This window comes from Carcharodon carcharias, chromosome 9 (genome assembly GCF_017639515.1).
Source record: "Carcharodon carcharias isolate sCarCar2 chromosome 9, sCarCar2.pri, whole genome shotgun sequence".
NCBI classification, from domain to species: domain Eukaryota; kingdom Metazoa; phylum Chordata; class Chondrichthyes; order Lamniformes; family Lamnidae; genus Carcharodon; species Carcharodon carcharias.
This window is the reverse complement of record NC_054475.1, coordinates 153,403,907-153,420,499: the sequence shown is the minus strand read 5'-3', so window position 1 is coordinate 153,420,499 and position 16,593 is coordinate 153,403,907. Positions and strand designations below refer to the sequence as shown.

General features: G+C 46.5%; 1 protein-coding gene across 1 annotated transcript in view; it reads right to left on the bottom strand.

Annotated features, from left to right (window-relative positions):
- The window catches only part of ar (androgen receptor), a 305,542-nt gene that overhangs the window by 123,839 nt on the left and 165,110 nt on the right, over positions 1 to 16,593 (bottom strand). The window lies entirely within an intron of this gene.

The window sequence follows — 16,593 nt, the reverse complement described above, 5'->3', positions numbered from 1 at the left end:
ATCTTCAACAACTGGTGCTGAATTTTGTGGGGGGAGGGTTAAGAAAAGCCGAAAGAAATGTCAGTTGCAAACTGGCCCACTTTAAAAAAGCCTGCTCTGCAGCCAAATCTGCTGTGGACGGCCTAAGCAAGCTGAGGGTGGGACTTCTCCCCTCAGGAGGTCCTGCCCTCTGATTGGCTAGCAGCTCAGCAGCATCCGTAGAGAGTAGTAGACACTGTTGGAACTGTAAGTAGGCCCACAAAAAAGTGTCATGGACACTGGAGACAGTTAAGTTGGGCTTTTTTGGGTGGGGAGGGATTGGGTACCTTAGGAAAGGGGAAGGGAATATTCAGGAGGTCAGGTGAGAAGGCACAAGATGCGGGGTACTACCTTGGGGGTTGGGGGGGGGGGGGGGGCGATGTTAACCCGATGAGCACAAGGCACTCCCTCAAAGGATAACCCCTTACCACTTTTTCACCAACTTTGATGAAAAAACAACCTTCCCACTCCCCAACGTATTATGGCAATAGAGGCAGTTTGAGTGCCTTAAGTGTCCGTTAATTGGCCACCTAGGAGCCTCAACAGGATTAAGGGCGCATGGGCTAGAGGGCGCCTTAGCACCACCATCCCCACACCATCATTGGGACCAGGTCAAGGGTGGGCAGGAAGCTGGTGGCCTGGAATGCAGGACCTCAGAGCCTTTCTGGAGCGCAGAGAACCAAGTTGGCAAAATACAAGTTCATCTGATACCTGGAAGCACATCCACAAAGAATTGTGTACTAATGTGTAGGACTATGCAGGCAAAAGCTCTGGAGCCATTCAAGATGTTAAATGAGCTGGTGAGAGCTGAATCATCTGAATTTATCTTCATGGTCTTTGCAATTGCCACATGAGACATTCTTCAGAAGGAACACTTTAAAACTATAAACTCAATATTCTGGAGCACAATTATGCAGTGTTTTGACAAATGTTAAGCACAAGTTGATAGATATTAATATGACATTGTTAACTTAGGAGCTGAAAAGACTCTGAAAATTAGATTCTATACTCTTCAAGGTCTGTAAAAAAGAATTTTTGCAGTCAAAGCATAGCCACTGACATGCCAAATATTTTCAAAAGAAGACTGAGAGTGGAATTTTCAGTTCCAGAGACGAAGTGCAGCAGCAGGCGGGAAAGTTGGTGCGTTTCCCACTGTTTGCTGTGGCAGTTCTCAATGCCAGGACACCTGCTTTTCACCTCATTACATATGCATAAATGAGTTGCACATCATATCTCGTGGTGGAGCAGGTTGGGATTCATCCGCCTTGCCGTTACCTCATCAGCTCATATTACTAGGCACCATGTTTAAACAGCACCCACACATACATTCATTCTCTGCAGCCCAGGACTTGTCGTGGCAAGGACCGGAATGGCCCAAGGAGAGGCAAGTGCTGTGCCCTGAAGTTCAACAACAAGGCACTGGTGGCACTCCTCCAGGCAGTCGAGGACCGGTGGGAGATACTGTATGCCCGTGATGAGAGCTGGAGGTCCACCAACCTCACCATCAAGGCTTGGGAGCAGGTTGTCAGGGCAGTCAATGCCTGCACTCCTCAGGAGAGGACCACTATCTAGTGCAGGAAGATGAAGAATGATCTCATCTGCACCGCCAGGATAAATCAACCTTATTCTCAATCTCAACTCACTCACATAAGGCCATCAGGCACTCGCAGGGTTGCAGACCACATAAATCTCACACACTACCAGCACAAGGGACATCACCACTGATTCCCTCGCACACACTTTGACATCATCATCTTGTCACATCCTGCACAAGTCGCGTCTTCAGCCTGTGCATAGGTCCACTCAGCACACACAACATGGAGGCATGCTTATCATATGCTTTGGTACCTGTCCTGCTCACAGTCTGTCCATCTGGCTTTATGCAGAAAATGATTGCCCACAGCAATAGGGAGAGATCCCAGACAGGAGATGGGGGGAGGCTGATGCCAGAGATCAGATCACTCACCCATTTTGAAACAAAGATAGGTTGGAAAGTAAGTTGTGAAGAGGGCATAAGGAGGCTATAAAAGGATATAGATAGGTTAGGTGAGTGGACAAAGGTCTGGCAAATGGAGTAAAATGTAAGAAAATGTGAGGCTGGCCATTTTGGCAAGACAAATAAAGAAGAGGCATACTATCTAAACGGTGAAAGATTGCAGAGCTCTGAAATGCAGAGGGATCTGGGTGTCCTAGTGCATGAATCGATAAAGGTTAGTATGCAGATGCAGGAAGTAATTAGCAAAACTAACAGAATGTTATTGTTTATTGCAAGGGGAATTGGATACAAGAATAGGGAGGTTATGCTTCAGTTATACAGGGCATTGGTGAGACCACATCTGGAGTATTGTTTATAGTATTGATCTCCTTATTTAAGGAAAAATGTAAATGCACTGGAAGCAGTTCAGAGCAGGCTTACTAGATTGATACTTGAAATGAGTGGGTTGTTTTATGAGGAGAGGCTGGACAAGCTCGGCTTGTATCGCCTGGAGTTTAGAAGAGTAAGAGGCGACTTGATTGAAACAAATAAGATCCTGAGGGGATTTGACAAGGTGAATGTGGAAACGATGTTTCCTCTTGTGGGAGAATCTAGAACTCGGGGTCACTGTTTGAAAATATGGGGTCGCCCATTTAGGACAGAGATGAGGAAAAATTTGTTCTCTCAGAGGATTGTGAGACTTTGGAATTTTCTTCCTCAAAAGGTGGTTGAGGCAGAGTCCTTGAGTATCTTTAAGGCAGAGGTAGATAGATTCTTGATAAGTAAAGGGCAAAAGATTATCAGGGGTATGCAGGAATATGAGGTTAAAATCAGATCAGCCATGGTCTTATTGAATGGTGGATCAGGCTCGAGGGGCCTAATCCTGCTCCTAATTCGTTTGAATGTTTGTATGTAAGTTCAGGTGGCAGAGCTGCCTGGTGAGGAATGGGATTGCTTCTGTATTGATGGCAAGGCTGGCCTCTCCCAACAAGCCAGTGAGGCCCCACCCATTAGTCTTTGCCCAGTTGCCTAAACTGAGTGCTTTTTAATGCAGGTGACTATCCAGACAATCAATAATTATCTCTTCTTCCTATTACAGCCACCAGCAATAAAAGGAGGAGACACACCGCCAACCAGCCCATCAGCTCCATCCCCCCAGACCACCTCGGATGAGCATGCTCAGGACCCACTAGCTGTAGAGCCATCATAGCATTCACCTGCAACCTCCACCAACGCAGAGACACACACACATCAGTGGGACCTAGTTTCAGAGCAGGCTTGGGGTCACCATCTGGTGAGCACGGCACAGATTTGGGTCCACAGCAGGTGGAAGCAGTGATAACCAAGGTCACTGATTCGAAGGCCTCCTGGAGGCCAGGCTCCTGCTGATTCTGAGTCCAATAACGAGCCCCTAGAATCGGACATGAGAGAGATGTTAGAGCTCCAAAGACAGGCAGGGGCACAGGGGCTGTTAGCAGATTAGAATAGAGGAAAGAGGAGTCAATCCATGTTCTGTCTAATGTCGTGGTGCTGACATGCCAGCACACTGAGGTCACCTTTGATCCGAGCAGTTTGTGCTGGATAATGCCTTGGACCTGCACACCATCACTATAGCCATGAGTGGGATACATCAGTGGATATGCGAGAGGGGGACGGGGCAGCTCGATCCCCCTCCAGGAGACCCAGTCTCCTTAAGGAGGCAGGCCTCAGGCACTGAGACACATGGCTGGGGAGGGGCTTCCTGGAGCCTGAGAGGGAAGGGTGGACAGAGATACTTGATTGGGCGGGTTAAAGGAGCACAGGAGGGAAGGGGTGGACAAAGATGCATGGCTGGGGTGGGGGGTGGTTTAAGGAGCACAAGAGTGGGGATAAGTCTAAGGCAGACCTGAGGCAGTGCACACCATGTAGTCTGGCCAGAAAACAAAGGCAGTCCTGGGGTTGTGTGCATCATGTTACAAGGCTGTGCCTTGCATGCGTGTCCTGGTCCCAGTCCAGGGAGAGGGAAGGGGAGAACCTATTCACCCTATGTCAGTCCTGTACAGCATGGTGTGCAGAGCATGGTCAGCCCCTCACATATTTTGGTGCATGGGTTTGGTGGCCTGGTACTGGGCCACAAATGGCACAGCCAGTCAGGGGAGGCATCTGAAGCCAGTAAATAGGAAACTGATAACTAAGAGGGGGGCACTCAATGGTCTCATGGGATGCTCTCACTAGGTCACTGTGCATAGGGCCTCAAGATCGGGAGAGGTAAGGTCAACATGGGGCATCAGGACATCAACAGAAAATGGCTCATGGGGGAAGAAAGGGATATCTACCAAAATTATGATGGGCTTCAGGATTAGAGGGGAAGGCAAGACAGTAATCAGGAGGAGGGAAACTTGCACATGATGCCCTTCCAGGGCGATAGGAAGGACTTGGAGGGTCAAAGTGGAGGGCTGGATGCTGGTTTCATAATAGAAGCAGAGCAGCACCATTTTGACAGCTAATGGAATGACGAAGTTGAAAAATAAAGGAAAAAAAATCGCTGAGGGAGGGGGTCTGAAGGCTTGTGGGAGGAGTTGACTACTGTACTTTTGGGGCTGAATGATCCCGCTTCAGGATATGGACAGCAAGGCTCAGCTGAGACATGCTGGGTAGACTGAAGTACCTATTGAAGGATAAATGCAAAAACTGCGGATGCTGGAAATCCAAAACAAAAACAAAAATACCTGGAAAAACTCAGCAGGTCTGGCAGCATCTGCAGCGGGGAACACAATTAACGTTTTGAGTCCGAATGACCCTTCAACAGTTCTGTTGAAGGGTCATTTGGACTCGAAACATTAACTGTGTTCCTCACCGCAGATGCTGCCAGATCTGCTGAGTTTTTCCAGGTAATTTTGTTTTTGTTACCTATTGAAGGATTTGGGCACCTTAAGTGATAGTGCGCATTCTTGCAAGAATCCATTATGGCTTGAAACCAAATGTTGATTGGGTTTGAATGACCGTTTGTCCCTCTCATAGGAATGTGCAAAGCTCATAAGGATCCAACTGTAAAGGGGCAACGGCTAAAGAGCCTATGTAAAATGCACCAAAGACCTCTACTCATGGCAGTTGAGAGGTTTAGGCTTTACATGCCTCAATGATTACATCATTACATTAGTGCAAGCCTGGGCTCTAGTGTACTCCAAAGCAGCCTGACAGTGCACTGATTAAGGCTGATAGTGCCTGGCTGTGCTCATCCAGATCCAACCCCCTTTGTGAAAGTGCTGTCATGCCTGCAGCTTTTGGGCGGGTGAGCGGGGTCAGCATCCAGTGACCCTTAAGGCTGTGCTACAGCTTGCAAGGGAAGATCTGGGGATGGAATACCTGGAATGAGCGCAGCTCAAGGCCTTCACAATGACTCCCTGGCTTGGCAATAGAAGGTGATCATTGCAGAGTTATGCTCAAACATGTCTCTTTTCGATTTTTCCATGGAGATGAGGAGGTGCAGAATTGAGGCAGCAGGCATCGCTGCCTTTTTCATGACTCTCATGCAACTGAGGGGGAGAAAAAGGACCCGTTGCCATCATGGAGGGCAAATAGAGGAAGCTCGGCCCGAGGAACATGGGCTGAGGTAGAGACACCAATTCCAGGGAGGTGTTTGGCGCAAGCCAGTGTGTAATCAAGACGTCTTTCATGCTTGTAAACGAGCGAGATACAATGCTGCTTGTCAAGTTCATTCTCTGGAGGATCTGGCACCGCGTGGCCTGGAGGCAGTCCATTGTCAGTGGCTGCACTCAACTTTTTTGCAAGTGACTCTTTCCAGGGCTCCACTGGGGACCTCTGTGGAATATCACAATTCTCCGCTCATAAATGCATCCAAGAGGTCACCCACACCCTATTCAGTAAGGCACACAATCACATCCATTCTCCCTGGATGAAGCCAGCCAGGCTGCCAGAGCAGTGGGATTTGCAGCAATCTCCGGCTTCCCACAGATACAGGGCATCAACTACACACATTTGGCTTTAAGAGCTCCTTGGCAGCAGCCACAACAATTTATCAATAGAAAAGGCTTCCACTCTCTCAATGTGCAGTTGATCTGTGACCATCAAAAGCAGATCATGCAGGATTGTGTAAAATACCCTGGCAGCTCGCACAACTCTTATGTCTTGGGTCACTCGCAGGTGCCATAAATCTTTGAAGGCCCTCGACACATTCATGGCTGGCTCATCCACAGCAAAGGCCAGCCCCAAAAGATGTGACTGATGACACCCCCTCAGCGACCATGAAATGCTTCAGAGGACAGGTACAATTCGGTTCATTCCGCGACATGCTCTTTGAATTGAGCATGTTAAAGATACATTTCAGATGTCTGGACCAGTCAGGTGGCACTCTCCAGTACTTTCCCCAGAGGGTGTCCTGCATCATCATGGTTTGTGGGAGAAGCAGGTACGATAGTGTTGTTTAAGAGGCAGCTTGACAAATACATGAATAGGCTGGGAATAGAGGGATACGGACCCCAGAAGTGTAAAATGTTTTAGTTTGACAGGCAATATGATCAGCGCAGGCTTGGAGGGCCAAAGAGCCTGTTCCTGTGCTGTACCTTTCTTTGTTCTTGTCTGCAGCAGAGGTGTTGGTGGGCATCCTCTGGAGGGCCGAGGACACAACCTGCTTTGGGTCACCTGCTGCGGCGCAGATGCACCCTCCTCGGCCTAAGCAGCTGAAATTACTGGGGTCACAAGCAAAGGGGGCTTGGAGAAGCTGGACAGCCCAGAAGAGCCCTAGTTGGATTGCCCCAGGGTATCTGGCTGACACTCTTCCTCTCTGTGGGTGCCCGAGGGCCCCTCCATGACTCTTTGAGAAGAAGGGGCTCTCGGAGAGAGATTGAGGTGCCCTGTCCCCTCTCGCATAGCCACTGATGCATCCCACTCATGGCAATAGCGATGGTGTGCAGGTCGAGCACGTATCCAGTACAAACAGCTGAACCAAGGTCTCCTTGGCGGAGATGCGCTGGCATTTCGGTGCCATAGCAGGAGGCAGAACGTGGGCTGACGCCTCCATCCTTTGGCTCCTAATAACACTGCCTGCTGTACTCCTGCTTGCATTTGGAGCTCCAACATCTCTGTGAGGGCCAATTCCAGAGGCTCATCATCGGACTCAGACTCAGCCGGAGCCTGGCCTCCAGCAGTCCTCCGAGTGTTGGTGACCTTGACTGTCTGCTTCTGCCTGCTGTTGACCCGAATCTATGCTGTGCTCACCAGATGGTGACTCTGAGACTGCTCTAAAACTAGGTCCCAGCGAGGTGTGTGTCTCTATGCTGGTGGAGAGTGCAGCTGAATGCAGAGATAGTTCTACATCCTCAGGATCCTCATTTGAGGTAGTCTGGGGGTGGGGGTGGGGCTGATAGGCTGGTTGGTGGTGTGTATCCTCCTTTTATTGCTGGTGGCTGCAATAGAGAGAGAGGTAATTAGTGATTGGCTGGATAGACACCTAGATTGAAGTGCACTCACAACTTGGGCAGGTGGGCAAGGACTAATGGATGGGTTCTCACTGGCTTGTTGGGAGATGTGACCTTGCCTTTGGCACATGAACAGTCCCTGCCACCTGCTCTTCAAAGGTGCTGAGTGGCCTGAACTCCAGCACCTACCCCTCCGGTCTGGGATCTCTCTCTCTCTTGTGGGAGATCTTGTTCTAAATAAAGACAGATGGACAGACTGTGAGTGGGACAGATGCCAAAGCAGATGATAAGCATGCCTGCATTCTGTGGGTGCTGAGTGGACCTATGTAAGGACTGAAGATGTGACTTGTGCCGGATGTGACAAGAGATGAAGATGTAAAAATGTGCGAGAGCTAATCAGTGATGATGTTCCTTGGGCTGGTAGTGTGTGAGGTCCTTGTGGATCGTAATCCTGAGAATGCCTGATGACCTTATGAGAGTGAGTTGAGAGTGAGGAGAATATACACTTACCATGGTGCAATGGACGACATCATTCTCCTCTTCCTGCACTGGATAGCGGTTCTCTTCCGAGGAGCGCAGGCACTGAGCGCCCTGGCGACTTCTTCCCAAACCTTGGTGGAGGTATTGGTGGACCTCCGGCTCCCAGCATGGGGGTAAAATGTCTCCAGCTGGTTCTCAACTGCCTGGAGGAGTGCCATCAGGGTCTTGTTGTTGAAATTCAGGACCATCACTTGGCACAACAAGTCCAGGGCTGCAGAGCATGAATGTGTGAGAGGGTGCCATTTCAATTTGGTGCCTGGAAATATAAGCCAATGAAGTAATGGCAGGGGGGATGAATCCCAGCCCGCCCTGCCATGAGACACGACGTGCCGCTCATTCTTGCATATTTAATGAGGTGAAAAGTAGATGATCTGGCCACACTGGCCAGCAGCAACCATGCCAACTTTCCCGCCCGCCACCGTATTTAGTTTTCGGAGCAGAAAATTCCGCAACATGTCTGGAGCAAGTCATGGAAGCAGGAAGAATCTAAAAAAAGTAAAAATGATTCTCAAAGTTTAAAGTGCTTATACTCTTTAAAGTTAAAATTGCAGCAGCTCATCACAGCTCAGCAGAGCAACCAGCATTAAGAACTTTGCCAGTTCAGGGGGTCATCACCATCCTGCGCCACGTGGGCATGGGACCAGTAGGCAATGCTACTGAACTCCATCTGAACACCAGAAGAGATGTAACTGGAAATAGGTGCTGCACTTTCAGGAATTGAGGCCATTGGAGATGAAAAACAGCAGTCTTTTGAGGAAGAGCAGAGTGCCAGGCATCAGAAGGCCAGAGAAAAGAAATGAGGAGAAGGCAACATCACCATGAGCACTGAATCAACTGGCAGAGTGGAAAAGACCTGCAGTCCTTCTGTGACTCTCCAGGCAGATGGCCACAGACATCTGTGTCCTCAACAGTGCAGACCTCTGCAGCATTCACAGGTGGCTGCACGCCATTGCATCACCCGGTGACAAGTGTCCTCTTTACCAAGGCTGAATAACACATCAGGATCACAACTGATGGGGCTAGCGGGCTCAGAGGTACTGGGTCCAGTGCCTGGTGTGGTCAGGTGCTGCCCTGCAATACCGTTCTGCAAGAGTCTCACTTTTTGCGCCTCCTGAGAGGTGTGAACCTTGAGGATGGTGAGGACCTGGAGGGGGCAGCTCATCTGAGGAAGTGCACGAGGGATGAGGTAGAGGGCGATGATGCTGACCACAGAGGAGCCCCTGCTGCAGGACAAGGTGGCTTCTTCCCATCACTCTCCAGGAAGAGGACCCCACTCTTTTTCTCATGAGCGCCAGCCTTTGGGTTTCCCTGTGGTACAGCGGCAGGCTTTGAGACAAACTATCTCCCTCTGGACAACCAGGAGTCACAGTGATGGCAGCCATGTGTATCTGAAACCCACCTCCATTCCCGCTTTAGCTGTAATTGGACAAGTCTCCATATTAATTAAGGGCTCATGCCAGGCGATATCTGAAACTCAGTTTCCCATTGGAAACAAGTTTCTGACACAAAAACAGACCCTGCTCCTGATTCCCATATCCAAGGGAAAAATGAAGCCACTGTTTTCTCCTTTCTTGAACAATGGAGTGATGTCTGCAATTTTCCACTAAAAAGGCACAATTTCAAAACCTGGAGAGCGTGGAAATTATGGCTAATGCATCTACCATTTCTTCGCCTATTGTTTTTTATACACTGGATAGAAACCATCAGGTCCTGGAAAATCGTCTATCTTAGGTTCCATTATTTTTATGATTACCATTTTTTAAAACTTATAGTAAATCCAATAAGTTTCTTATTTTAGGCCCACTTGTATCGCTGGTATTTTGTTCTTTTAAGACTATAAGACGTAGAAGCAGAAGTAGGCCAATCAGCCCATCGAGTCTGCTCCATCATTCAATGAGATGATGGCTGATCTGATAATCCTCAACTCCACTTTCCTGCCTTTACCCCATAACCCTTGATTCCCTTACTGGTTAAAAATCTGTCTATCTCAGCCTTGAATATGCTTAACGACCCAGCCTCTACAGCACTTTGCAGTAAAGAATTCCATAGATTGACTACCATCTGAGAGAAGAAATTCTTCCTCATCTCTGTTTTAAATGGCTGCCCCCTTACTCTGAGATTATGCCCTCTGTTCCTAGACTCTCTCATAAGGGGAAGCAACCTCTCAGCATCTACCCTGTCAAGCCCCCAAATAATCTTATATGTTTCAATAAGGTTGCCTCTCATTCTTCTAAATTCCAATGAGTACAGGCCCAACCTACTCAACCTCTCCACATAAGAAAGTCCCTCCATACCAGGGATCAACCTAGTGAACCTTCTCTGGATTGCCTCCAATGCCAGTACATCTTTCCTTAGATAAAGGGACCAAAATTGTTCACAGTATTCTAACTAGTGCCTTGTACAGTTTTAACTTCACTATTTTTATACTCTATTTCCTTTGAAATAAAGGCCAACATTCCATTTGCCTTCCCTATACCTGCTGAACTTGTATGTTAGTTTTTTGGGATTCATGCACAAGGACTCCCAAATCCCTCTGTGCTGCAGCCTTCTGCAGTCTTTCTCCTTTTAAATAATATTCAGCTCCTCTATTCTTCCTGCCAAAGTGCATAACCTCACACTTTCCCACATTACATTCCATCTGCCAAATTTTTGCCCGCTCACTTAACCTGTCTATATCCCTCTGTAGATTCCTTGTGTCATCCTTACCACGTGCCTTCCCACCTATTTTTGTGTCATCCGCAAACTTGGTGATAGTACATTCACTTTCCTCATCTAAGTCATTAATATATATTGTAAATAATTGAGGCCCCAGCACTGATCACTGTGGCGCTCCACTAATTACAGGTTGCCATCCCGAAAATGCTCCCCTTATTCCAACTCTCTGTCTCCTATTAGTTAGCCAGTCCTCTATCCATGCTGATATACTACCCCCAACATCGTGGGCTCTTACCTTATTAAGTAGCCTTATGTGCGGTACCTTATTGAATGCCTTTTGGAAATCTAAATATATTACGTCTGCTGGTTCCCCTTTATCTCTCCTGCTTGTTATCTCCTCAAAGAATTCTAATAAATTTGTAAGGCATGATTTCTCCTTCATTGAAGCCATGCTGACTCTGCTTGTTTAGATTATGTATTTCAAAATGCTCTGCTATTACATCCTTATAATAAACTCCAATATTTTCCCAATGACAGATGTAAGCTAACTGGCCTGTAGTTAACTGTTTTTTTGGTCTCCCTCCCTGTTTGAATAAGGGTGTTATATTGGCCGTTCTCCAATCCTCTGGGACTTTTCCAGAATCTAAGGATTCTTGGAAGATTACTACCAGTGCATCCACTATCTCCTTTCCATTACCCACTATTTACTTTCTCCCACTGTGAAAATGAATACAAAGTAGAAATTTAACAAGTGTGCCATCTTCTTAATAGCCATTACAGGTAGAGTACCTCAAATCCGGCTACACAAAACCATTGGTGTTTTTAATGTTCCATCCATTAATTTTAATTGAAATTTCCATTAAAATTAAAAATGTAACTTAACTAGACAATTTGGCTAGTTGCTACATTCGCATGGTGTGGCTCCAGGCTAGCTAGCTGCTTCACTGCTTTGTGCTCCGATTTATCCCGCATTCCAAACAACCCTTGATCCCACTTGTCCAGGCTTGACCTGAACTGTCCACAACCTGAAACGCCTAACCCAAAAACTGGCAATATCCGAAATCTGACATGGCCTCAGTCCCAAGGATGCTGGAGTTGAGGAAGTGTATCTGTATTCTCTCATCTGCATCCATCTTTAATGATCCACATTTCCCACCATCACTCTCTTTTCCTCTAAACTTTAACTTTTAACTTTGAAATCCCTTGCAATTTTTTTTCTATTTCCTTTGACTGTCTTATTGTTTGCTTTATCTAGCTTTGTAACTTTTTATGGTGGTCCCAGTTCATTGGATTCCTAATTTCTTTGCGTTTGGATAAGTTTTTTCTTTTAGCTTGATACCAACACTCATCTCATTTATTGACCATGGTTACTTTCATCATATGGGCTGAGCCTTTGCCTTTTAGAGGTATTTGCTGGTTTTGTAAGGGAACCAGTTAGCTCAGTTACCTAAGTGGCACAGGATGTCAGGGCCCTCAGCCAAACCACAATATGCATTCTGGGCTCAGAGCTCAGACATTCATTAGTCTGCTGGAACAGCTGCATCTAAGGGAAAGCATTGCTTGATTGACAGCTTTCTCGCTTAGATCTATTTCTCAATTGTTCAATGTTTATTTACACAAGATAAAGATATCAAGTGCTTACAGTTTCTGCTATTGATATTATAAACACTAGTTGGTTGACAATTTTTTAGGGGTGTAGTAAACGGAGCTTTTTGTTAAGAAGTTATGAATGAATTAATTTTTAAAAACTTTTTCACACATGACAGGGTTGATTCTGTACAAAGTGTATACTGTATAAATAGGCATTGAAGTGCCATAAATGGAATGGAGGGTATGAGTGGCCACTGGGGGTGGGTGGGGGGCCTAGGTTGGCATGGAGGGTATGAGAGTCCATTGGGGGTGACTGGAGGAACATAGGATGGCATGGAGGGTACAAGGGGACACTGGGGTGGGTGGAGGAGTTTGAGCAGAGGGCATGGGGTGTGTGTGGGGGTGAGAGAGTGTGAGGAGTGAGGGATAGAGGGCTGTTTTTTTATTGTAACCAGGACCAAGTCCAAGAGCACTGAAGTGGACCTCTTAAATAGCTTGCACCGCACTTGGCAACCCCTGTGGACTCCTCGGTATTGTTTCCAGGGCGGCGGGCCCGACTCCAGTTGGCATCTGCGCCCACCCCCCCCCCAAAGTCAAAATCCCGCCATGGCAGGCACACCGAGACAGGAAATATCCCGATTCTCACTACCCGCCTCTCAGATGAAAATCCAGCTTCATGATTAATTGCCGGAGGCAGAACCTTGGTATTGTTTGTGGGATGATCAATTAAACAGATTCAGACATTTTGGCTCCAGTATGTTGTGTTCTTGCAGAGTTCCTCTGTAGATTCCAGTGTGATCTTTGATTCTGTACATTTATTTTTCCATGCAACAACAATTTGCATCAGACAATGTGTGATTGACAGGATATGCAAACATGCAAAAAGCTTTCTTTACTGATGTACAGAAATAGCTTTTATATAGCTCACTGGCCGCTTTGCTTAACTCTAAAGAAAAATGGATGCCATCAGCGCAAGGCATCAAAAACCTGTGTTTTCCATGTTATTGATAGATGATATAAGGCAGATTCAAAATCGTGAACTAAACTGGATAGACCCAAAAATGGGAGTAGAATCACAATGTGCGATTCACTCCTGCCTGTTGATTGAAATGCTGACAGTCTTTCTGCTGCCTACTCATTGTAATGATTTGACTGTGTAGCCAATGCTAACTGTGCTATTGATTCACTGCACGTTTCAAAGGGGTCCAAAATTGTAACTTTGTAACACCACTTAAAGTTAGCCTATAGAACTCTTAAAGGGAAGGTGCATTGTGACTGAAGCAGATGGTAGAATTCAGGGAAGGAGTGAATCTGTCCTGGGAAACAGAGGAATGGTACAACACAGGGAAGTGCTGTTCCATGGTTTTTGGATGCTGCACTGGAGGTTTTGCCAATTGCAATGGAAAGGAGTAGAGGTTTACTGTATCAGAGGGACAGGAGCCACTCCAATCACGTGTTCAAAAGGAACTGAGAGCAGATAGCTGTGGAGTTTCATACCAAGTCTGAAGTCCCAAAGACCCTGTTGCAGTGCCGCAAGAAACTCTACATATGGTATGTTCTATTGCATCCTATCTGGCGGCATGGTTTCTGTTGTGCGCATGTTATGCAGGTGTACTCAGGGTGCACACCAGAATCATGAGCCATGCTGTCAACAGACAGCCCTTGTTGCCCAGCAGGCAGCCTTTGGTTTTCTGTTGGGGCACAAATGCAGGTGACACAGCAAACTGATGCAGATTAAAGGCATTGTGACTGTTGACAGGATACAGGGCATTGACCTACATGATTCACTGCCTATGACTGCACACAAGTTGGATGATGAGTAAGTGGAATTGCTTAAATTCTAATATATAGCAGAGTATACATTCAGTGCTACAAAGTTATGTGTGTACAGCCAATGGCCCCATACGACATGTGGGAAGCTGGCAATCCAAGCAAAACCACATGTTCACTTTGCTGCTTCTCTTTGCAAGACTAGCAAGAGAGAATGAAATGGAAGTTAACTGTCAATGAATGGAGAGGATTAGTGCCCTCACACACAACAATAGATGACAAACTGGGAGACACAGCAAATATCATCAGCTCCAGCCTGGAAGGAGCCAGACAGATAATTTTTTTTATCACCACAGTCACTTAACAGCAAGTGCAAATGTGGTCCTTGCCATTCTGAGGTTGCAGTTGTGGCTGTAGCAGGTGGTAGCAAGGACATCCTTACAGGAGTGCAAACACCTCACACATTGCTCTCTCTTGAGATGCAGATAGTGAACTGTTCCCTGAACATCCAAGTCGGATACTGCATCTTACTGAGGGTCCCTCTCCCACCCCATCCTCCCCTAATAACTTATTGTGTTTGACATATCTATCGCTCATTCTTTCAGTCATGCCTATCAGTGCACCCAAGTCTAGGAGCATCTGGTTTGTGCAGGCATTGTGAAGTCAGCAAAAAGTCAGCACCTGCCACACCACTCATTGTTGACTTTTTCAACTTGAAAGAACTAAGAAAGCGCTCAACACCTGTAGAATTGTAGCAACAAGCAGAAGATATCAACCAGCAACTAACCTGAAAGTAGTGGATGATCCTTTTAAATAGTGCTGTTTGTGGGGTTGGGGGAGTGGGCAGTCTTTCCTGCTGCTTCACGTGTGCTGGCGCAAAAGTAAAACAGGAAAGGTGGCGAAACCATGGCTTACAAGGGAAATTAGAGATACTATTAGATCCAAGGAAGAGGCATACAAATTGGCTAGAAAAAACAACAGACCTGAAGATTGGGAGCAGTTTAGAATTCAGAAAAAAAGGACCAAGGGATTAAGAAGGGGAAAATAGAATACGACAGTAAGCTTGTGGGGAACATAAAAACTACCTGTAAAAGTTCTATAGGTATGTGAAAAGAAAAAGATTGGTGAAGACCAATGTAGGTCCTTTACAGTCAGAAATAGGGGAATTTCTAATGGGGAACAAAGAAATGGCTGATTCTGCCTTCACAAAGAAGGACACAAATAACATACCAGAAATGTTGGAGAACACAGGGTTTAGTGAGAGGGAGGAACTGAAAAAAATCAGTATTAGTAGGGAAATGGTGTTGGAGAAATTGATGGGATTGAAGACCGATAAATCCCCAGTGCCTGATAATCTACCTCCCAGAGTACTTAAGGAAGTGGCCCTAGAAATAATGGACGCATTGGTGGTCATCTTCTGAGATTCTATAGACTCTGGAACAGTTCCTACATATTGGAGGGTAGCTAAATGTAACCCCACTATTTAAAAAGAGAGGTAGAGAGAAAACAAGGAATTATAGACCAGTCAGCCTGATGTCGGTATTGGGGAAAATTCTAGAGTCCATTATAAAAGATTTAATAGCTGAGCAATTGGAAAACCGTGGCAGAATCGCACAGAGTCAGCATGGATTTACAAAAGGGAAATCATGCTTGACAAATCTACTGGAATTTTTCGAGAATGTAACTAGTAGAGTTGATGAGGGGGAGCCAATGGATGTGGTTTATTTGGACTTTCAGAAGGCTTTTGGCAAAGTCTCACATAAGAGATTAGTATGTAAAATTAAAGCGCATGAGATTGGGGGTAGTGTATGGATAGAAAACTGGTTGGCAGACAGGAAACAAAGAGTAGGAATAAACAGGTCTTTTTTCGAATGGCAGGCAGTGACTAGTGGGGTACCGCAGGGATCGGTGCTGGGACCCCAGCTATTCACAATATATATTAATGACTTAGATGAGGGAATTAATGTAATATCTCCAAATTTGCAGATGACACAAAGCTTGGTGGGAGGGTGAGCTGTGAAGAGGATGCAGAGATGCTTTAATGTGATTTGGACAAGCTGAGAGAGTGGGCAAATGCATGGTAGATGCAGTATAATGTGGATAAATGTGAGGTTATCCACTTTGGTAGCAAAAACAGGAAGGCAGATTATTATCTGAATGGCTATAAATTGAGAGCAGGCAATGTGCAACGAGACCTGGGTGTCCTCGTACACCAGTCGCTGAAGGTAGGTACAGCAGGCGCAGGTACAGCAGGCGGTAAAGAAAGCAAATGGTATGTTGGCCTTCATAGTGAGAGGGTTCAAGCACAGGAGCAGGGATGTCTTGCTGCAATTATACAGGGCCTTGGTGAGACCACACTTGGAATGTTGTGTGCAGCTTTAGTCTCCTTATCTGAGGAAGGATGTTCTTGCTATAGATGGAGTGCAGCGAAGGTTTACCAGACTGATTCCTGGGATGGCGGGACTGACAAATGAGGAGAGATTGAGTCGGCTAGGATTATATTCGTTGGAGTTCAGATCTCATAGAAACCTATAAAATTCTAACAGGACTATACAGAGTAGATGCAGGCAGGATGTTCCTGATGGCTGGGGAGTCCAGAACCAGGGGTCACAGTCTCAGGATACGGGG